Source organism: Schistocerca gregaria, chromosome X (assembly GCF_023897955.1).
Source record: "Schistocerca gregaria isolate iqSchGreg1 chromosome X, iqSchGreg1.2, whole genome shotgun sequence".
In the NCBI taxonomy this organism is placed as follows: domain Eukaryota; kingdom Metazoa; phylum Arthropoda; class Insecta; order Orthoptera; family Acrididae; genus Schistocerca; species Schistocerca gregaria.
In genome coordinates, this window is record NC_064931.1 from 813,194,491 (window position 1) to 813,217,929 (window position 23,439).

Consider the following 23,439-nt stretch of genomic DNA (forward strand, 5'->3'; position numbering starts at 1 on the left):
TGGGCTTCGATGCCTGAAAATTTAAATATCCGCCACTTCCGCTGTTGTGCAATTCTTCCGTACGTTTCCTTCCGCTCAACTCCACGGCAAAGAAAGGAATACGAAACAGATCTCTCGGCAAAGTGTTGAAGAAATCGCGGTATACTGCCACTTAGCTTCATACTTTATGAAATAAATTATTATGCTTATCAACGAAACGTTTAGCGGAACATTTATTTGTCGAATACACACAACTATCAACGTGCATTAAAAAACATTTAGACATAGTGCAGGTTAAGGTAAGTGTTTTTCCCTCATTCACCAGCAATGAAATTCCAACATTTCCTGTCTCTACTTTTTTTATCCGTGGTAGACTGAGTAACGTTACAGCAGAAAGCCGCTAGAGCGATGAAGCGCTTTTGCTGTTCAAGTATTTCGTTCTGAACACTGCCGTAAGCGTGCCTCGTGTGAGATATGGAAAAAGGCCAAGATGTACGTTTTACCATGGTCGTTTGCTTTGCAAGCTACAAAGCAACCGTTTTTGCAGACATACTTAGGTTTAGGTCTAATTCTTGAGAATATTATTTTCCGTAAGACCGTCTGTACAATATTACATAGCTTGCCATAGTTCTTTTCCTGTTATGTATCCTCATCAACAAGTTCATCCGCTGTAGAAACACAGAAGCAGTGCATATTTTTACCGAAGCACAGTTGCAACGTGGCCCATCAACCAAGCAACCAACAGCAATATAAACATTGGGTCTTGTGAAGTTAGAAATTATAATTTGAGAGTGTGGTTCAGTAAAAAGATATACTGTATCTCTACGTGTATTGCTACAGCACATGAGCATGCTGGTTAAGAAAAGTACCACGAATATAACTATGGCTAGCTACAGAATAATGTACAGAAGGTCCCACAGAAAGTAACCCTATAGGTTTCAGTAATTAAAACTGAGTAAAAGTACCCACTGATAGTGGCATTTAAAAATAATAATTTTTAGCAGCCGCGCGGGATTAGCAGAGCGGTCTGGGGCGTTGCAGTCATAGACTGTTAGGCTGATCCCGGCGGAGGTTCGAGTCGTCCCTCGGGCAAGGGTGTGTGTGTTTGTCCTTAGCATGGTTTAGGTGAAGTAGTGTGTAAGCTTAGGGAGTGATGACCTTAGCAGTTAAGTGCCATAAGATTTCACACACATTTTAGTTTTTAGCATAACAGGCGGATCTAAATTTCCAGTAATGTACGTCTTATTTAACTACAGTGAATTGAAATGACTTAACATTACTTAAAGAACTTCTTAGCGGATATTCTTCAGCAGAGTAGAAGCAGTTGTCCGAGGAAAAGTTACGTTCGCTATGTTAGTTACATGTTCCATAGATAATTTAAACTATTCTTTCATCGAAATTATGTGGAGCGAGTCTGTTCACAGGATATATATATAATGATTAACACGTTATCATTTGATTCGTACGCATGCAACTACACTTACAAACATTTTTTTTTCTCTTTTACTGGCTACCAGTTGTTAAGTGTTACTACACGTATAAAATGTTTAATGTAGGCTTGCCGGTAATCATTCAATTAGGGAAAGATTGAAATCAAACACAGTGGACAATACTTATGGTGAGTTTGAAAAATATATCTTAAGAATATATGCCTATGTATCACATTTTAATTGTTACACTTTATCATTACTGCCCCAAGGAGAGCATTTTTGTTTTTTTGTATTTTTGGGTGGGGGGGGGAGGGGGGGGGGAGGACTATGGAGTGGGCGTGGGTGGAGGGTGGGTAAGAATATTCTTAGATTCTACCGTGAAAACATGATCATCGAAATTTCTAAGTATATATTGATGTGTTATTGGTGGCAATCGGAATTGCATCTAAGGACTGACTGCACTAAGACGACCGAAATTATATGTTTGTAAAAAGCAATCGTAAGATTCAGAAACCAGTGGCTCAGTTTTTTCTTAGGCTAGGGCAGTCATGGCGAAGTTAAAACATCACGGCGCGGGATAAGTTAAAGACAGTGAAATCGCTTTAATTGCGTATCATAACGGACTCAAAAGCGTACATTATTATTACGGAAATAACAGTGTTGCAATATTTACAAGATGCGTTCGATGACAGCGAGGAAGGCCGTTTCATTTGCCGTCTACCGCCAATCATTAGTGCCTTCCCACACGTAAGCGCCCTCACCTTCTTTCCTCCGAGATCGGCCTGCGCCGACGACGCCCGTAATAAACCCTTCGCGAATGAAAGAAACATTAATTAGAAATTCAAACTTCAAAAATTAGACTCTCCTTTCAAGTGGTCGGCGGGAGTTTATTTTCGTACTCATCAGTTCCGCTCCATCGCATTTGCGTCTTATTTATAGATGTGCCGCGAATATTAGCCGAATTCTAAATGATTCGCAAATGTAGTTGGCTCGACGTGCCTGGCCGCCTGCCCCCTGGCCCCGCCCCTGCATCCACCCCCACCCCCGCCCCCGCTGGCAGCTCCTCAGAAAGTTATTAGTACCAATTGGAGGAGCTTCCCGGTGTCCGAGCTCGCACGGTTCATTTGTTCAGAACCATTAGGAGCAGAATTGTTTTTAGATTTCAGAGAGAGAGAGAGAGAGAGAGAGAAAAGAAACCCAAGAACGCTGGCTGCGCTCTCCAAAAATCCCATTGAAACTTATTTTAGAAGATCCAATCACCCTTTAATAATTTTCTTTGTGTCCGGGAATGGAAATGAATTTGGCGCCCTCTCTATCTCACCTTTTTTGCTCCTCCCCAGCTTTCGGTGCTCTCGCCTCCCCCTCATTTCTAGCGTCTGCAGGAGCTAATGCGTCTCCTGCGGACTCAGCCTCCTTTCCGTAAATTACGTGTCCACTTCCACATTTCACTTACAAGTAACGACACCGGACATGACCGAAACATTAAAATATAGGAAAAAAATTGCCTTATGACGCTGTGTTGTGTAATATCGTTTTATTTAGAACGCTTTCTACATCTACATGATTATTCTTTAGTTCCCACTAAAGTGTTTGGCAAAGAGTGCTCTTTCAGGCAATTTCTCTATCGCTTCAGTCGCGAATAGCATGTGGACGCAACGTATATCAAAATATTTCCGTAAGAACTCAGATTTCTTTTATTTTATCGCGATATTCATTTCTCTTATGTAGGTGTGAGTCAACAAAAGTTGGTAAATAAAATTTTGTTGCAAACATCTCACCGAAACAAAAAATTCTTTCTCTTAATGATTCCCGCCTCAGTTCGGTCATAATATATGTGACATTCTCTCCCTTATTTCGTGATAATACAAACGAAATACCCTTCCTTTGAGATTTTACGATCTTCTGCTTCAATCTCGTCTGGTAAGGTATCCAAACTACGCAGCAGTATCCTAGAAGAGGATGGACAAGGGTAGTGCAGACAGTTAGTTCAAGGATTTGTTGCGTCTTCCAAGTGCTGTGCAGTAAAGCGCAGTTTTTGATTAGCCTTCCCCATATTTTCTGTACGATGCTGCCAATTTAAGATTTCGGAACTGTAGCTCCTTGGAACCTATATAAATGGGCAACACTTAAATTCGTATGATTTATCGTACAATGGAAATTTAACAGAAGTATTTTAGTACTTTAATCACCATTTCGCATGTGTTGAAAGCAGTTCTGGTCGTAGCTCGCTGCGAAACGGAAGAATGTAAAGGAAAGCAAGGTTGTCGTCATACAAAGAATAAAAGCTATGTCTACAGCACTCCGGTTGAAATTCTTATAAGTTAATTCTGCTGGTTAGGCATCGCAATTCTGTGAAGGTCATTTAACTTATCGATCACGCCAACAGTCTTCAATAAATAATTGTTGAACTGATATGCTCGTACGTATTGAAGATTCGTATAGATCCGTTCCATAAATGAAAAAGGTCTTGTCAATCGTGTATCCGTTTTGGTACCGTACATGAAATCTGCTTTCTTGTGTTTTTTACAAGTGAGAACATCCGTGCTACGACTGAAAACATACGAGATAAGTATCTTGTCAACTGTCTTGTTTATTCTTCTATATCTCTTCTTATTCTTTCATCTTATTTATCTTTGTTGCTTTTCTTGCTTCGTTTTCTTGTACGGCCAAAGTGAAAAACGGCTGCGTTTTCATTGTGTCGTAATACTGGCGTGTCTTAGTGCACTAGCGATTGTGAATTGAATTGAATTTTTATTTAATGATAATAAATAGGAGAGTAAAATCTGCGACGTTCCTAATTAACGCCAATTAATCGATGTAGGCTGTGACATGAAAGGTGCGTCGTCCTGTTGCCTTCATTTATTTCGTTCCAAATCATTTCATGGTTTGATTTCCTAGGCGACCTGCTCAATTTATCTGACAAACATCTACTTAGAACGCTCTGTTGCAAGTTCTTCAGTGATTCGGAGAGATAAGTTTCAATGATAGTTTTCCAGGGAAACGTAGTGTTTCAATTTATCCAGTCGGCTGATAACGACGTACCCAGCGAGGAGCAGCGGAGGCAGCTCGCCAACTCCTTCCCCTCCCACCCACCCCTCCCTCGCGATAACAAAAATTGGAACGGTTTGAGGACGGCAGTATTCTTAAATTTGGTGTGGAATCTGTTCTAATGTGTGCGGAACAGCTGGCATTTTCTTATAGTACGTTTATCAGCAGATCAATTGATAACTTTACCAAAGAACATTTAGTCAGCTCAGTGAAATTCCAGTCTTCATAGTTTTACAACCTTTTGTAGTGCACACTGCAGTGGCGTACATCACAGAGAATTCAGAGCAATTAACTTCGATTCTACAGTTCAAAAGCAGATAAAATTATGAGAAAAGCACAACCAGTTGAATTCGGAAATAAAAAAAAATCCTCGAAACGAATACTCTCTTGCATCGGTATTGTAACAACCAATTGTGTAACTATGACAACTTAATGATGTTTTCACGTTAGCAGAATAGCTGCAATAACATTCTCAGCTGTAACTTACAAGAAAATGAATTGAACTGATGTGTCTGGATATGAAATTACCGCCAACGCAATAATTTTAGGCTTTATCCATAATCTTCGAAATGGTCTCGTTAATACTGTCATGGCCGCTGTAGTAGTCTCCTTCAGAGATGAAAAATGGATAAAAGAATTTTTTGTCTCACGTAAAATTGAGCCTGCCGGTGTGGCCGAGCGATTCTAGGCGCTTCAGTCTGGAACCGCGCGACCGGTACCGTCGTAGGTTCAAATCCTGCCTCGGGCATGGATGTGTGTGATGTCGTTAGGTTAGTTAGGTTTAATTAGTTCTAAGTTCTAGGGGACTGATGACTTCAGATGTTAAATCCCATAGTGCTCAGAGCCATTTTTTTTTTTTTTTTTTGCAAAACTCAGTGTTTACAATTTTACGAAATTTTTTCGTTACGCGAAGAAAGATCAGTTTAATATGACTGCATAGATGTTTATGAATTCCATGGAATTCCACTGTAAACTTGTAAGCTGTTACCAATATAATCTTCGAGCTTAACTAGTGGTGTGTCCTGCATGTTGGTTACATACAGCGTCTTCATTATTTCCGAGTTATTCACGTCAGTTATGCAAACTATTAATAAAGATATTTAGAATATCAAATAGTTAAGCAATGACTGTCTAAAACTGTCGTGACATTCCAAGTAATTGTTAAATCACTATAAAGAAGAGCATTTAACAATCAGTCAGAAGAAATCTGAATAATTCCACTAATTCAAACACGAATTACCCACTTTAAAGTCACTGCAATAAGTGTTACAAAAATGTAGCATTTACGTCGCAGTTAATTTACTTAGGTAGAGCCTAGCGCCAGAGCCAATGTGTTCGAAAAATTCAGTAGATTTGAGCCGTTTACAGGTAAGGAGTCATCGACTAAAGGTAGGCGATGAATTCCTAAAAGCTGCGTGCAGTTGTCGCCTTGTGTCAACAATCCACATGGGCGGTAAAACATGATAGCCGCCGTACTGCATACTCTGCCCCAGAATTGAAGTCAATGCAGCTTAAGCTGTGTTTGTTTTCATTACGTAAATTTTGGGGTGTCTTCGAAAGAAGTCTTTTCTTTTACATCTGTTATTCCTTGTGAATGTTCAGTGGATTATGACACCAGAGCCCGCCACAAACCACTTCATTCTGACTTACATTATTCCTTCGCTGCTCAAACGGCATTAGCCTAATGTTTTCGTCGAACGATCTCGCTATGTTTACTCTATCAAATACGGAAAAAGAGAATGACAAATTGATTGAACAGCGTCAAATTGATTTCCGCATTACTCATAATTCATCACTCCCCTTAAGACACGAAACGATTTTTTGTTGACTTACTCGCGGCCTGACATTAGGTGCCGCAGACAGAACGCAGATAAATCATAATACGACGAGGAAAGAAACGCAACAGAAACGTGGAAGAAGGTGCAGAGGTGGCACAAAAATGCGAAGTTGGGCTAAAAATTTAACCTACCAATTACTAGCGAGAAAGACTCTTCATCTTGATCCCAAAAGCAAGTCTGCATTTACCCAAATGTCGGGTAGATATCCCCGTTAATCTCCACAGGAGGAGTCACGTAATTGGCAACAGCCTGATCAGCAAACTACACACTGGGCCACAACATTCTGTCATGTAGTTAATGCTAAAAACTCTTACATCAATCTAGACACCGAAGTTAGTATAACTTTTGAAATGGAAAAGTATACTTTTTTAGCACTAGTTTTACCGATTCTTGAGTGTTGTACTTCAGTCTGAGATCCTTGTCCACTAGTATTAATAGGAGAGATAAGGAAGATCCAATGAATAGCGACACGTTTACTGACTGAATCCTTTAGTAAGCGCGAGACCGCTACGGAGGGTCCAGTACCAGAGGCGTTTTGTGTCGCGGAAAGGATTACTGTTGAATTTCTGGGAGGGTACGTTCGAAGATGAATCGGGCTAGGTAATACTTAGTCCCACATATGCCCCGAGGAATGACTATGACGATAAAATTGCATTAATTAATTAATTAGAGCTCATACGAAAGCTTATCGTCAGTCGTTCTTCTCACACAGCATTCGAAACTGGAACACGGAAGGGTAAAAGTGACGGCAACCTCCGTCACACATTGAAATGTGGCCGGAATCCGCTCTTGTGGAGTAAACAGCTCCCGCCACACGGACCTCTCATGCCAAGCTTCGGAGGTTAAAGGCAGTACATACAGGTATTTTTAACAGTTTTACTATTCTCCTTGTGATTCGCTAAACGTAAAGTTCGGTTCCAGGCTCAATAATAGTACCTGGCTCTGTACCTATTTTGTAAAAAGCAGACACAAGAGAATATTCGTAGTCTCGTGCTATCTTCATGACGGATGACTCTGTTGTCATTGCCCCTCATGAGATTGTTTAAATCGTAATGCCGGAATGCAGCCGCCTTCCTTTCGATTTAGCATATATCTGAGAATTTTTATGAAAGTTCGATCGTCAACATTAACGATCGTTGTTTCACTGTATTTGTCTTTTTGTCTTTTCGAAAATTTTCGAACATACTTAAAATGTATCGCAATATAACTATAGTGTCAACCTGCACAGAACATTTATATAGATCAGCATATGTCCTGAGCTAAAAACACTCTTGTGGTGGTCATAGTCTTAAAATAGTATGAACGTTTACGACCTCATGAATAGGCGTGTGTGTTTCTATTTAGCAACATATGGCTCTGAGCACTATGCGACTTAACTTCTGAGGTCATCAGTCGCCTAGAACTTAGAACTACTTCAACCTAAGGAAATCACAAATATCCATGCCCGAGGCAGGATTCGAACCTGCGACCGTAGCGGTCGCTCGGCTCCAGACTGTAGCGCCTAGAACCGCACGGCCACTCCGGCCGGCTTTAGAAACATATCCTGCCCTTTTTTAATATAGGTCGGGCCCTCAATGGGTAATGGAACTTTATTTCTTGGTCAGTTTCGGTTGAAAAATGGGAATTTGTTGTGGGACATCGTGGAATATTCTCGGTTCGGCCCCTATAGTTTCATGAAGTTTCAGTAGGTGGCGGCGCTATGCACAGCCTTGAAAATGGCGTCTGTAACGGAGGTGTGTTCCAAGCAGAGAGCTGTCATTGAGTTTCTTTCGGCGGAAAACCAGAGCATCGCAATTATTCGTAGGCCCTAGCAGATTGTCTGCGGAGACCTGGTAGTGAAAAAAAAGCACGGTGAGTCGTTGGGCAAGGTGCCCGTCCTCCCCAATGGTGTAACTATCAACTCCGGATTCTGTTGTATCTTCAGGAAACTGAAGAAACGACTTCAGGTTGTTCCTCGCCACAAATATGTAAACGAACTTCTCCTTCTCCTAGATGAAGCAAGATGAGCTCACAAAATTTCATCGTACTGTTCTTCCTCATCCACTCTACAGCCCGGACCTCGTACTTTCCGACTGCCATCTGTCTGGGCTAATGAAGCATGCACAACGTCGCAAGCAGTATACGGATGGTGAGGAGGCGATTGATGCAATACAACTTCGGCTCCGACGTCGACCAGTAAAGTAGTACTATGCGGGCAAACAGGCCCTCTGAGAAAGATAGCGTAGCACTGAACGGACATTATGTTGAAAAATATCATTTTGTATCCAATAGAGTGGGGAATAATATGGTGACTAGAATCGTGAATGAAACCAATCCTCTCAGAAAAAGTGTTGTACTACTTACTAAACGGCCCACGCAGTTTGCGCTGAGCCGATGCGCTTTTTTCATTCTCGATGTAGAACCTCACATCCGTGATTGCAGGATGTTATGTCATTCGACAAGAAAATGCTACACCAATACATGTTTATCTTGTCACGAAGTGCGGACAAACGGAAGTATACAATTCAGTGCTTGTCTGATGTTCTGTTAAAATGCCCATGACACCTAAATTAGCTAATCGCAAATCTAATTTGCTAAAAGTTGTCTGGCGCGAGGAAAATGACTTACTTGGAGAAATTTAATGCTGTTGTGGCTCCAACCATGGGAAAGATATTTTCACCCATCTTTCTACATTGCATGGTAACGTAAATTCATACACGTACACGTCATCGGTGCGTACGTGTATGAAGTTGCAGTTCTCCATGACAAATAGAACGGCCAACAGAGTGAAATAGCGTTGTTTGTTTTTAATGTTGTCACCGGGGCTTATAGGCTATATGAGGGTGTGAACAGCCTCAGAGATCACTATGATGGATATGGAGCTCCTACGTACTCGTGTGACACAGCGTTATCAGCACATAACAGAATTTGAAACGGGCTTCATTGTGTGTCTCCATGTGGCACAGTGCTCGACTTGTGCGATGTCCACATTTGGGAAGCATTCTGATCTGACAGTGGATCGATTTCCGACTGCGTCAGAATGCTAAGTTAGGCATACTCGTCCTGAAGGTTCCCATCGACCACGTTGGCCACCAAGATGCAGGATCGCCATATAGTGCACCGAGCGCATGTTAGCCCCTTCACATCTGCGACGGCCATCCAGAAACAGGTAATGGACTCTCAGTAACATTGCTTCATCTTACACCACTGGCCGGACACAGGCAGCAGGCGGACATCCGAAGGCGGCCTTCAACACAAACAGCTGCGTTTGGAGTGGTGCCGTGATCTGGATAGATGTACTGCTGACGAATAACGTGAAATGAACTGCGTCTCTGCACTAGCCCAGATGATCTTCGTCGGCGAATATGCCTTCGACCTGGGAAGAGCTCCCATTTTTCGGATGTTTTGGAGAGGCACAGTGGATTTTACTCCTGTCGTCATGGTGTGTGGAATCATCAGGCATGATTTCTCTCCACGTCTGGTTATGACTGGCGGATTTATGACTTCAGAACGTTACGTCGCGGACATCCTGCGTCATCTTGTGTTACCTTTCGTGTGACGGTATGATGCTGCCATTTTTCAACATGAGAACGTTGGTACACACATGGCACATATCTCTCTGAACTGTCTGCTTGATGCTGAAGTATTCCTTTGGCCAGAACGATCTCCAAATCTGCCCTCGATAGAATTTGTATGGATCAGCTCCGTATCCAGGACATGAAGCAGCAGTTCCAACAGTTGTGGGGCAGCTTGCTTCAGGAGAGGACACAGCGGACTTGTGACGCCCTTATCAGCCGAAGCATCCAAGCCAGAGGGCGTGCGACGAAGACTGGTAAGTGGGCCAACTTTTTTGTAAATTTGACTCGTTACTGTAATCACTGAAATAACACGACATAACATCGTAAACAGTGAAATTTAATTTCGTTTCTTTTTTCCCCTTCTAGGCGCTCGACATTTTTTTCAGGTTGTTGATTTTGTAGTGGGCTTCATTGGGGTCTAGGTACATCAATTCAAAACCGCTGGAAAACCGTAATGGCATAATTTGAAAGATGATACAATATTTTCACTAATAAAAGAAGCGTTTATAATTTCTGCACAGCTTCGACATGGGACTCTGTGTTACCTCCGACGTCTTGGTCCCGGCAGAGGCTCCCTGGATACTAGTTGCGTTTGATGTGTCATCGTACTCTTGCACGGTTATTTTTGATGAAGACTTCTCATTTCATTTTTGAAAAACTTCCGCTGCAAACACTTAGCACGGTTCATCACATTAGATTATTCAAAGTTTAAAACACGGTTTTCCCACTAATTATACATAGTCGCATGCAAGATCTTGTTAGCCCGAGGAAGGACTCGAACCTCCAGCACGAGGACCGTGACAAGACGCCCCAGACCGCGCGGGTCCCCCCGTCGGAGGTTCGAGTCCTCCCTCGGGCATGTATGTGTGTGTAGTCCTTAGCGTAAGTTAGTTTAAGTTATATTAAGTAGTGTGTAAGCTTACGGACCGATGACCTCAGCAGTTTGGTCCCATAAGACGTTACCACAAATTTCCAAAAAAAAAAAAAACCTTGTTCATGAGAGTTCACCTCTACATACTCTGGTTACGTCTGTTTGTTCATCTTAGTGAAGTAACTGGTCTGTAATGAACGGGATAAAACTTTTCGTTGACTTCAGGTGAAGATTCGGATGAAATCTAGAATCACGCGATTTGAATATCGTCTCCAATTTTCTGATATGTTACCCACAAGAGAATCATCGTCTTTAATAGAGGGTACGCAACTGAGTTGAATCCTCAGTTCCCTCTCATACTGCATTTGTGGGGAAGAACGGTTCCATAAATGCAGTTTTTACTCCCACGTATTTGACTCAATATCTGTCTCCTTAATTATCTATTCAGAGGCTAATAAACTAATACGAACCCTAAAGCACACGTCTTAACATTTATGTGAATAAAAAGACAGTTACCGTCCTTTCCATCACACCGATTCGTTGTTAACTCACCATTCTAGATTGACGGCAAGTTGTTCATTTGGAGAAATGTCAAGCTGAGATCATCTTAGTATACGTTATACACGCTTTAGCTGACAATACAACTGGGTGTGCATGTCAATTCGAGGTTCACACCTCGTTTGGTCGAACAAATATGCTTTGCTTGCCAGATTACGCTCTATACTAATCATTTGTTTTTTCAGAGAGGTAGTTGCAGCCTTTGCGTGGACGAAGGTAATTTGCTAGTGATACTGCATTTTCTGGCAATGCTACACCAATCAGTTCTTTCAGAGACCTACCCTCTATGCTTCCGTTTGCTGACCAAGTCTTCCCCATAACAACACATTACCGAAATAGCTCACTGCATTCACATATGTGGCTGGTCGCTATTTACGTATTTAGTTCGTCAGGAAACCATATGAAATCGTGTCGAAAGCTTGGTGCTGGCGTTGACCATGTAAAACTGAAGTCTGCTAGCTAACCATTTCATTGCATTATCGATAAAGGATGTTGCAGCAGACGTGCAATGTTTGTTACTGGATTCAGTAACTGTCATGCACACGTCACAACATGCGTAGCCTTCTGGAACTCTAACTAACGATCATTCTTGACTTAATGTGAAAAGTGTAACAGCAGGATTACTTCCTACTGCTGAAATATTTAAACCTACGCGCGTTCAGCGGCTGTATGTTTTATTTATTATCACCTCCGATCTTATATATTAGACAAAACATTTCTTTGCAGCGCTTGCATTTTAATCTGACTAATATATAGAAACATTAAATGTGTATAACAAGTAACTTTCACGCCTGAGCCATACTAAGCCTTCTGATAGCTCATTGAATGCACACGTTTTGGGGTCAAGCGATCAAATACCTGTGTATTATTGCAGTAGTCATCGTAGGTGTCCGTTCGGTCAGAATGACGGAAAGAACTGAGTGAATTCGAATGAGCAATTCTTGCAGTGGTCAGAAAGTTGGGACTTACTGTTGATTATTTCTCAGTTATACGTGCCTAGGTCCACAGCTAGAGATGTTATTGTGAAGTAGGAGCCATTGATTCCATTGTTAGATATAAGAAATCAAGGGATAGAGACCATGAAATTTAAAGGCGTTCTTTCCGGAACGCTCGTGAGACGTTGTCAGCCACTAGAGATAAGTTCTCTTGCAGCTTGGGAGCAGCGACCTAGGAACTCTGCAGTTGGCTCAGTGGTAAGAAACTCGTCTCGCACGGCAGGGACAGTGGTTCGAATCTCCGACGGCCATCTAGGTTTAGGTTCCAAGCGATTTCCCTAAATCACTTAAGGCAATTGCAGGAGCGTTAGTATAGAGACAGGGATTAGTGACCACGATTTCATCATAGTGAGTATGGTTACTAGATTTAATAAATCAGTCAAGAAGTATGTCTGCTAGAAAGAGCAGATAAGCAGTTTGTGGCCTCCGACTTAGACAATAAATGGATATCATTTAATTCCAGTATGATTGACTTAGAGAAATTACGGCCAAGGTATAAACGGATTGTACGTCGTGGTCTGGAGCAGTACGTACCGAGTAACTGGATTAAGGAGGGAAAATACGCTCCATGGTTTAAGAACGAAATTAGGAAAATGATAAGGAAGCTAAGCCTGTTCCACTTTCAGTTAAAAAGAGAACGCGCAAGTGAGGACATGTAAAGTTAGCGAGTCTGTAAAAAGACCGACGCCCGAACCATACAAAAAATAGCACCGTCGCACCTTACGGTCATATGTAAAATCGCTAAGCGAGTAGAGGGATTCGGAAACCAGTCTGGGGTAACAGTAGAAGACAGCGAGAGAAAAATCAAATCTTTAAATTTTCCATTTAGGAAATGGTTCACGCAGGAAAATCGTACAAATGCGCCAGCGTTTGACCACCGCAGAGACTTCAACAAGGAGGAAATAGTAATAAGCATCCCTGACGCAGAGAAACAAGTGATAGAGTTGTAAGCAAACATGTTTCCACGTCCGGATGGAATGCCAATTCGGTTTTACAAAGAGTATCAATGACATTGGCCTCTTACTTAGCTTGCATCCATCGCAAAACTCTCGCCCAGCGCGAAGTCCCGAGCGACAAGAAAAAAGCGCAAATGATTCTTGAATTTAAAAAGGGCAAAAGAACGGACCAATATCGTTCACGTCGGTTTGCTACAGAATCCTTTAACATATTTTCATTTCGAATATAATAAATTTCCGTAAGACGGAAAAGCTTCTGTCCACGTATCAGAATGACTTTAGAAAGCATGGCTAATGTGGAACTATGTTTGCCTTTCCTCACATGGTAATCTTGCGAACCAAAGCAACAAGCAGATTCCATATTTCTAGATTTCCGAAAAGCATTTGACACCGTGCCCCCCTGCAGACTGTTTACGAAGGTACGAGCATACGGAATAGGTTGCCAGATATGTGAGCGGCTTGAAGACTTCTTAAGTAACAGAAAGCAGTACGTTGTCATCGATGTTGAGAGTTCATCAGGGACAAGGGTATCGTCGAGTGTGCCAAAGGGAAGTGTGGCAGGGCCGCTGTTATTTTCTCTCTATCTGGCGGAGAGGTTGAGCAATAATCTGCGGCTGTTTGCTCAGAAAGCTGTGGTGTACGGAAAGGTGTCACCGTTGAATGACTGTAGGAGGATACAAGATGACTTAGACAACATTTATAGTTGGTGTGCTGAATGGCAGCTGGCTCTGTTGTTGTTGTTGTGATCTTCAGTCCTGAGACTGGTTTGGTGCAGCTCTCCATGCTACTCTATCCTGTGCAAGATTCTTCATCTCCCGGTACCTACTGCAGCCTACATCCTTCTGAATCTGCTTAGTGTATTCATCTCTTGGTCTCCCTCTACGATTTTTACCCTCCACGCTGCCCTCCAGTACTAAATTGGTGATCCCTTGATTCCTCAGAACATGTCCTACCAACCGATCCCTTCTTCTGGTCAAGTTGTGCCACAAACTTCTCTTCTCCCCAATTCTATTCAATACCTCCTCATTAGTTATGTGATTTACCCATCTAATCTTCAGCATTCTTCTGTAACACCACATTTCGAAAGCATCTATTCTCTTCTTGTCTAAACTATTTATCGTCCATGTTTCACTTCCATACATGGCTACACTCCTTACAAATGCTTTCACAAACGACTTCCTGACACTTAAATCTATACGCGATGTTAACAAATTTCTCTTCTTGAGAAAGGCTTTCCTTGCCATTGCCAGTCTACATTGTATACCCTCTTTACTTCGACCATCATCAGTTATTTTGCTCCCCAAATAGCAAACCTCCTTTACTATTTTAAGTGTCTCATTTCCTAATCTAATTCCTTCAGCATCACCCGACCTAATTCGACTACATTCCATTATCCTCGTTTTGCTTTTGTTGGTGTTCATCTTATACCCTCCTGTCAACACATTGTCCATTCCGTTCAACTGCTCTTCCAAGTCCTTTGCTGCCTCTGAGAGAATTACAATGTCATCGGTGAACCTCAAAGTTTTTATTTCTTTTCCCTTCTTCTCCAGCTGGCTCTATATGTAGAAAAATGTAATTTAATGGAGATGAGTAGGAAAAACAAACCCGTAATATAATTAGTGTACTGCTTCACACAGTCACGTCGTTTAAATATCTGGGCGTAACGCTGCAGATATGAAATGGGAAAGTTATATGTGGACTGTGATAGGGAGAGCGAACGGTGACTTCAGTATATTGGGAGACTTTCGTAAAGTGTGGTTCATCCGTGAAGGAGGCTGCATATACGACACTAATGTGACCTATTCTTGAGTACTGCTCGAGTGACTGGGATCCACACGTGGTGGGAATGAACGAAGACATCGAAGTAACTCAGAGGCGGGCTGCTAGGTTTGTAACCCGTAGGTTCGAACAGCACCCAAGTATTACGGAGATGCTTCGGAAAGTCAAATGGGCACCCCTGTAGGATACGCGACGTTCATTTCGAGGAGTGCAACAGAGAAAATTTAGAGAACCGGCATTTGAAGCTGACTGCAGAACGATTGAACTGCTGCTAACATACTTTTCACAGAAGGGGCACAAGATAAGGTAAGGGAAATTATGGTTGGTACGGAGGCATCTAGATAGTCGTTTCCCCTAGCTCTGTTTGCGATTGGAATAGGAAAGGAAATGACTAGAAATGGTATGCTATGCACCGTACGGTGGCTTACGGAGTATGTATGTACATGTAGCTGTACCTTTAAAAAAGACATGGCTGATATTTTTCCCCATCATTCCCCAATAGAAACTTGTGTTCCATCGCTAATCACCAAGTTGTCGACGAGATGTTGGATCCACAAACTCGGTTCCTTGGGTGCAGCGCCAGTGACTGAACGACTGGTCTCTTGTCAAGGTTGTGCCGCTATCCAGATGCCACTGATTACAAGAACGTCGCTTAGAGAACTCACAAGGGCATCTGTAGAGTGGTGGAAGAACGTCTTGAGACTCCCACCGGGCTTGAGGCCGAATGTCGGACGAATGGTATATACCTGTTTTGACGCGACAATGAAATTTAGCGGATGTGACGAGGTGGTTCCGTGTTGTTTGTCTTGGACTCGATCGGTTAGTTTCCTTCGATGACAAAATGGACTTAACTGTGTGTGAAGACACATCAGACACTGTCATGGTGTCCACAGCGTGACAAAAGTACTTTTATGCGTCACGATGATAATCATTTTGCCCAAAACATCGTTGCTTGTTGATACTTAGGAAAAACTGGTTGACTATTCCAGAGCTACACCCCAACCAACATTTAGGAGATAAATTAGAGTTTTAGTTGAGTGCCAAGTCAAATCATCACACAAAATAAAAGCATGGAAACCCGTTCCACGTTCTGAGTTTTAGAACTTACTGGAAACTTCTCCGATAGGTTGAAACCTATAATAGCAGCAAAAAATTCCTCCTGCTGATATTGTATGCAGGGTGAATCAGGAGGAATGTTACATGTTTTGAGGGTTGGTGCTATTGGTATTTCTGAACAAAAAACTTCAAACGAACATATACCCTTTTCTTAACCGTATCCGACATACAGCTGTGTGAAAATCATGGACGTCAGTCACATGTCGTTTTTCACCATGTCTTCCTCGTATCCAGCGTCAAATGGAGTGAAAACATGCTATGGGACGCAGCGCATCCTTCTTCCTAATCGTAATAAGAGTAGGACTGACAATATGCCGCAGGCAGGGACCACTTCGCCGCCATTTCGCTCTGCCCTTCAGATCAGTATGATTGGCATGATCTTATTAAATGTGATCTGTAGATCTACAGAAACTAATACATAGCGTGGAACGCTTAAAGCAATTACATTGAATCTGAAGACGGTTTTTGTTTTTTCCAAGTGTATTTTCCTTCTTTCAACTGTTGACGTTCTAGACACCTTTGGATGATCTAAAATTGTTCTACTTAAGTTGACAAATTATAGAATAATAAACACAAACTCAGTAATTCCAAAATTTTTGTTCGTGAATAGGTATTTCCGGAAAAAAATAAAAGTAAAGTCTATAATTTCTTCCTGTAGAATGTTGCAGTAAATCATCTTCATCCACGTGAAACATACTTTTATGCTGTGATTATCCACACGAGGGAATTATTTAATCACTTATGAGTTCTCATATGCTGAATCAGACAAGAAGCTGTCTCTTGAGATCATCTGGATCTTGCGTTTTATCATGAAAGACTTGCGAATACAAAAAATATGTCGGCCGGTATTGTAGTAGTGTTAATTGTGCTTGTGGTACGTGAAGTCGCGAGTTTTGCGAAGAAGACACATTTTATAGATTGAATAAAAATGCGGAAGTTATCAACAATACTCCTCCTGCGCTGTATACGAAGTTTCATTGAACAGCCCAAAATTTTGTTCTTAAGTAGATGCAGCTGGTGATTCGGGTTTATTTTCTATACCGCTTTCGATGAAGCTTCACACTTATCTTCTGGGCATCAGTTTTTGTTGAGAATCTTTGACAAGTAAATGAACATTTAAGTTCCGTTGTTAGAAAATATTTGTGTATATTTTATATATGCAATGTATGTTCTAAACCTGACAATATACGACATATAGTAGGTAGATCTTCTCGATTTTAAGTGTCATATGGGGGTACGTACATTGAGGATTATAAGGTAGAGGGTAGTTCCGGTACAATGGAAAATGAAGTATGAATTCTGGCACAACGCCACATTTGGCTAGATTATCTCCGGTTGACTACATATCCATCTTGAAGGAAGTCTCGCAGGCGTAGAAATACCTTCTCCAGCGTTCTCAATCGACACCACAGAAAAACTGAGCCTCATTCCCTTAATTAATAATAATAATAATAATAATAAATATTATTATTAGAATACATAAGTTATATTATATAGTATATATTACGAGTAGCTGCTGGCTATAATCTGAGACGTATGCAATACTCGCAGCTAACCATTGCATATCAACTGCAGAAGATGTCCTGGTAAGTTAAATATCTCGCCACGTCCGTTCGTGTTTCCTAACAATAGTGGTCGCCGCACACAGTGTTGTTTACGGTAGAATGTACACTTAATATGATGCTTCCGAATAGACAACCGCTCATGCCGTAGCAAAAACTGCACCATTCGTTACATGTTAATACCTGACACCGAAAGCAAAACAACGTGGCAAAAAAAGTGGCTTCCTCACATCTACTCGTATTATATTATATATTATTATAATATAAATTATATTAATAATAATAATAATAATAATAATAGTCTAATAATAATAACAAAAGCGAAGCTACGCTCAAACGAAATTTCCTTGATGTCACAGATCTGCAGCAACTCACATCCAGCTGGACAGGGATGTTAACCGAACTAACTTTTGGATGTTACGTGACGCTCAGGAATCGACTTTATGTATCATTAGTTAAGGCGACATGCATCTACCATGAATGTCTCTGACAGCTACGCAAGACGGACTGCATCGTCTTGGTATGGAAGAAGTGGGTAGCAGGTATCCAACCCTAAAGTAGTTCTATGAAATACGGCAGGGACACCGGCGGTTGAATCTCTGTACATATATGTTATCCAATCTGACAGTTATCCAATAATTCCCTGTAGCTGGTGTGTACGCTTCTTTGGGGTCCTCAACTATCGACTGCTGGAAAATAATTTTCGGCCAGCTCATATGAGGACACATAAATTTAGAGTGAAAAGTCGTAGTTTTGAGAAACGACTCCTGCTGCGGTAGTTTCACATTAAGATAAGGAGAATGGATGTCTCGGTTATTTTTAAATGTCTGTGACCCGCGTTAGTTAGGACAAATTTATGTTGTCATAGCTAAGCTGCACGAAAAGGCTAAGTAAATGAAAAACCAGGGTTAAAAGCTGGAGTTGTTTGTCTCTGTTACCAAGTAATTCTTATTTGGTCTCTTTCTTCAGTGCATACGCTATCTTTACTTCTGATGTACATTACAATTGAAGAAAGTGCGTCTTGAACTTTGTTTGGCTTTCGGTGTCAGGTATTAACGTGTAATGGATAGTGCAGTTTTTGCTACGGCATGAGCGGTTGTCTATTCGGAAGCATCATATTAAGTGTACATTCTACCGTAAACAACGCTGTGTGCGGCGATCACTGCTGTTACGAGAACACGAAAGGACGTGGCGAGATATTTAACTTACCAGGACATCTTCTGCAGTTGATGGGCAACGGTTAGCTGCGAGCATTGCATATGTCTCAGATTATAGCCAGCAGCTACGCGTAATTATGAGAAGGAGGATGTGCAGAAGCAAAGCATAGGCTTTGCTATATAAGATCAACGGAAGTCACGAATGAGAAAAAAAGACTGTCTTAACACCTCAAAAATATTTCAGAGAAAAACATTTCAGAGATACCTGAAACCTCCACTACAGATGTACAAAATGTTTGTTACTGAAGTTTACACAACCCGGTTTCTAGGTATCAGCCCCATCTTCAGGTGTAACTTTAAGGAAGTTTCAGTTATGAACTATGTACATAACAGTTGTGCATATCCCGCTAAGATAAATTTATGACATTTCAGAGAGGTAATAGAGTAGACTATGCTATTGTCTTGAAGCATAACAAAACGTCTCTCAGAGTATAAAACAGTTTTTATTTGCGTTTAATAACTGAAAAGAAAATGCGTACACGATGGCCACACAAATGAAGACAGATCGTAAGTTTCTCCATTGCGTTTATATAAACGATATAAAGAATCCCGAATCATATCTTTAATTCCATACGAACAAAGATCAACTCAGGTACAATTAAAATTACTTTAGACTTCGCGTTTTACGATTATGGTCTTAGCATCAGACACAGCTTAAGATACACATGCAGTACAATCTCAAGCAGTATTCTTAGTTCGTAAGATGAACAACGTTGTTAACACTGCGTTGTGAAATCCTTCCAGATTCATATCACAGCCATTACAAGACAGCAGTCTTAACGGTGTAGTAAGAGAGTTATTCATATCAAGAGCAGTCTTAACGGTGTAGTAAGATCTGGGTTTCGCAAGCAATACAGCAACGCAACTTAAGCGTTCTCAAAGCTCTCAAGAAGTATCGAAATTGCTTGATTTGTTATTTCACGTTGTGCTTAATATTACATTTAGCCTCACGATCGGGCCATGTTTCTGAAACGCGGAGGCTGACTAAGTTAAATTTTGATAATATCGTTGTTTAACAAAACTTGTCGTATGTGTCGAAGTAATCAAAAAGGTGTAGGAATTCAGATCTTGTACGCTGTGTTATTTTTACAAGACACTGTTGCCCTCTTAACACCACGACTGCCTTCGATTTTCATGTACAAGGGCGGGAACATTTATACATCGCAGGAAAAAGTAAAATGACAGGTATTTAGTGTGGAGCGCAGAGACGAGTGTGACGTGAAATGTACGCAGGCAGATGGCAGCACAATCACATGCCAGCTGTCGGAAAGATGTGGAGGAGTTGATAAAGGAGCTGAGGGTCAATGAATAATGAAGAAGATGGCAGTAGGCAAAGACTGGTCACGGAGTCATCGAGATCCACTATGTTAACTTCTCGCCGTTGGAAGTGTCCCTTCAGCGACGTTCGAGAGGAAATTTCCAGTCCGCTAGAAAATTTGAACTGAAAATAACGAACTGAGAAAGTTAGCAGAGTCATCTGTTCAGGACATTTGAAATCCTATGATGAGTATGTAGGCTGACGAATCGATTAAATGAATTCAGAGCGATGTGTGGAACTACGGAAGGAACGGTTTCCAGCAAAACAAGAGCCCATCCACAAATTAAATTCTATGAAGTGATGGCAGTGCTTCTGCAGTTATATGGTTATAATAATTTGGCGCTGAACCGAAAGGAGGAGGAAGCTACTGAAGTAACGTAAGTGATATTCCAGAAAAGAACGACTCGTTAATCCTTAGAGATGAGATAAGAAACGAAAATGTCAGACAGGAAATAATAATGTATAATACAAACAAACAGCAATCAGTTCGAGCAGTTATTACGAGAAATGGAAGACAAAAGGCTTTGCTCCATAAATCGACTAGCCGTACAGATATCAGATGCTGAAGAAATCAAAGAGAGTAAGAGGTTGAAATCTGTAACAGAAGAAAACGAACTGCACGTTCCATCGTGGAGATAACAGTGATGAAAAATTCTGAAAATATTCTCAGGATTGTCAAATAATTGTGTTGTATGTGCTTTAAAAGCTTTAAAAAAGTTTGTCGGTAACTGCTGCTAATAGATGCCACAAGGTACAGCGCCATCAAACTGTCGTGCTAGAGCACCATGCAAATCGGAGCCCACTGTACTCAGTCACAACATTCATCACGTACTGTTTGTATCAGGTCTCGCTCTGAAATTGTTAGAGACAATGAACCTACAAGAAGTAAGTTTCTGGAGGTCGGTCACCCTGATATTGCAGTTTACTGTTGGAGTAACAGTAACGAGATCATTTGCCGTAATGATATTTGCATAGCAATGAATAAACCTGCTGCGTTATCAGATTCAGTCGTAGCGACAAGAATGTCCTACAGGGAGGTAAAAAATGGAGGTGAAATCTTATGGGACGTAACTGCTAGGGTCATCAGTCCCTAAGCTAACACGCTACTTAGTCTACATTATCCTAAGGACAAACACACACCCATGCCGAGGGAGGACTCGAACCTGCGCCGGGACCAGCTGCAGTGTCCATGACTGTAGCGCCTCAGACCGCTCGGCTAATTCCGCGCGGCTACAGGGAAGTAACACCAAGCTCAGGCAAGAGTTGAGTCTTCTGTTCTAGCCGTATCATATAGAATATAACTAAAACGAGTCTTCCATGTCACTCCACAGACGAAATATGCTGACCGTGGGAAATGTTAGTCACCCCTTTGAAAGAATGAAATGGTCGCTTTGCAGCGCTATGGATGGGGTAGACCAAGTGATCCTCCACCGCTGAAATAAGTCAGGGCAGAGAAGTTGGTTGTATCGAATCAGCGAGTTCAGACGGGCCGACGTGGAAACGTAACAAAATTGCAGAAAGAAAATACCGTGTTTGGACGTGCCCGTGACCTCACCGTCACTGAACTTGTCTGATTTGTCGGTGTATGAACGCCGGCTGTCTAGACTCTAGAGTGAATCGAGTGTTATTCGCAGCTATGTGTCACGGTATAAGAGAAGAGGCCGAAAAAAATCATTACCAACTGGACCAGAAATGAGCATCACGTCTTATAAATGATAAACAGTTTCAAACCTCAAAATAAATTCTGCTGCCGGTAATGGCGTGCTTCTCTCAACATCGAGAGGGAAATTGGATGTAAAAGACATTTGGAGTCGGGTACCTCGCGAAAGACTGCTCACAGCGGAAAATGGAACTGTACGTCTTCGGTGGGTTAGAAGACACAGAAATCGACTGTGGTCGACTGGAGGCACGTAGAGAGGTCCAGCGAGTCGTAGTTTTACTATTTTTTCAAATTATAAGGCACTGAGTCACTAACGACTTAATGATGCATCTAACTCAATTTGTGGAGGGTGTAGTTCAGGGCGGAGGTGTTTCTGTCATGTTTTGTGCGTGTTTTTCGTAGCATGACTTGAGCCCACCCATTCATATTTTCGTGAACGTGAACCTGGTTGTTGAAATAAATATTGAGAGTGACAACGTGTTGCTCTTTCTTCTACATCTTCATGATGAGTAAGGATACCAACGCCCTCCAAGATGACAACGACCGTGCTTACAGAATTGCAGGCATACATTCCTGGTTTGACGAACATACAACCACCACATCTTGTCTAGATGATTCGATAAATCAGCCGATCTTAATCGCGTAGAAAATTTCTGGGAGTTTTTGGAACAGCTCGTAAAACGTCGTAATCGACATCCCCGATGTCTGATAGCTCTGGTGCTGTAAGATTCAATGAGTGGCTACAGCTGGATATGGTACACCTTAAGAAACGCGTGTGCCGTCTTTCTCGCCGAAATCAGGCCATTACCAATGTTAGCGGCGGAGTTACACGGTATTAGCGTCAAGTATCTCGGGGTTACTATATTTTATTCTGCTGTTCTAGTCGTTGTAATTTGTTATTACAACGAAAAACCAGTCCAAAGTTGCGAATTTCACTTTTTCTTGTTGACTCGATGACTAGTTCCGGGCTGGACCCCATTTTCAAATGATCGTAACACAGTCAAAATGGTATTTCCGAAAATGTAAAAACCAAGTCAGAAATGTGCATACAGCTACAGCGCACAAGATAACTTGTATACGCTGTAAATGCTCCTTGACATAGTTCTTACGTTTTCGGATATACCATTTTTGATTATGTTACGATGATTTGAAAATGGGTCCCAGCCCGAAACTAGACATCGAGTGGAAAAAAAGTGAAATTTGCAACTTTGGACTGGTTTTTCGTTGTACTAATTAACAGAAGTTGCTGAGCCACAGCTATTCCAGCATTCTGGAAGTTCGTTTGTCGTATGTCCTTCCAGATTGTTATGAAATGCATTCGCAAATTGCGAACACGGTTATACAACTGCTATTCCATTTACTAGAAACATACAAAAAATTATGCCGAACCTGGATTTCCAGCTTATCGCGAGCTGCCGCCTTAACAACTTAGCTAACCAAACACTCCTCCAGGACCGACCCAAATTTCCGTATGTCCTAGTGTTTACAACCCAATGTGCTCGCAGGTAATATATGTGACTCCTACATGAGGAGAGACATTGTTTTTCTCGTCAGG

The 23,439-nt window shown here is 41.6% G+C and overlaps 1 protein-coding gene across 1 annotated transcript in view; it reads left to right on the forward strand.

Annotated features, from left to right (window-relative positions):
• The window catches only part of LOC126298617 (zinc finger and BTB domain-containing protein 24-like), a 972,133-nt gene that overhangs the window by 9,585 nt on the left and 939,109 nt on the right, over positions 1 to 23,439 (forward strand). The gene's annotated exons all lie outside the window — the stretch shown is intronic.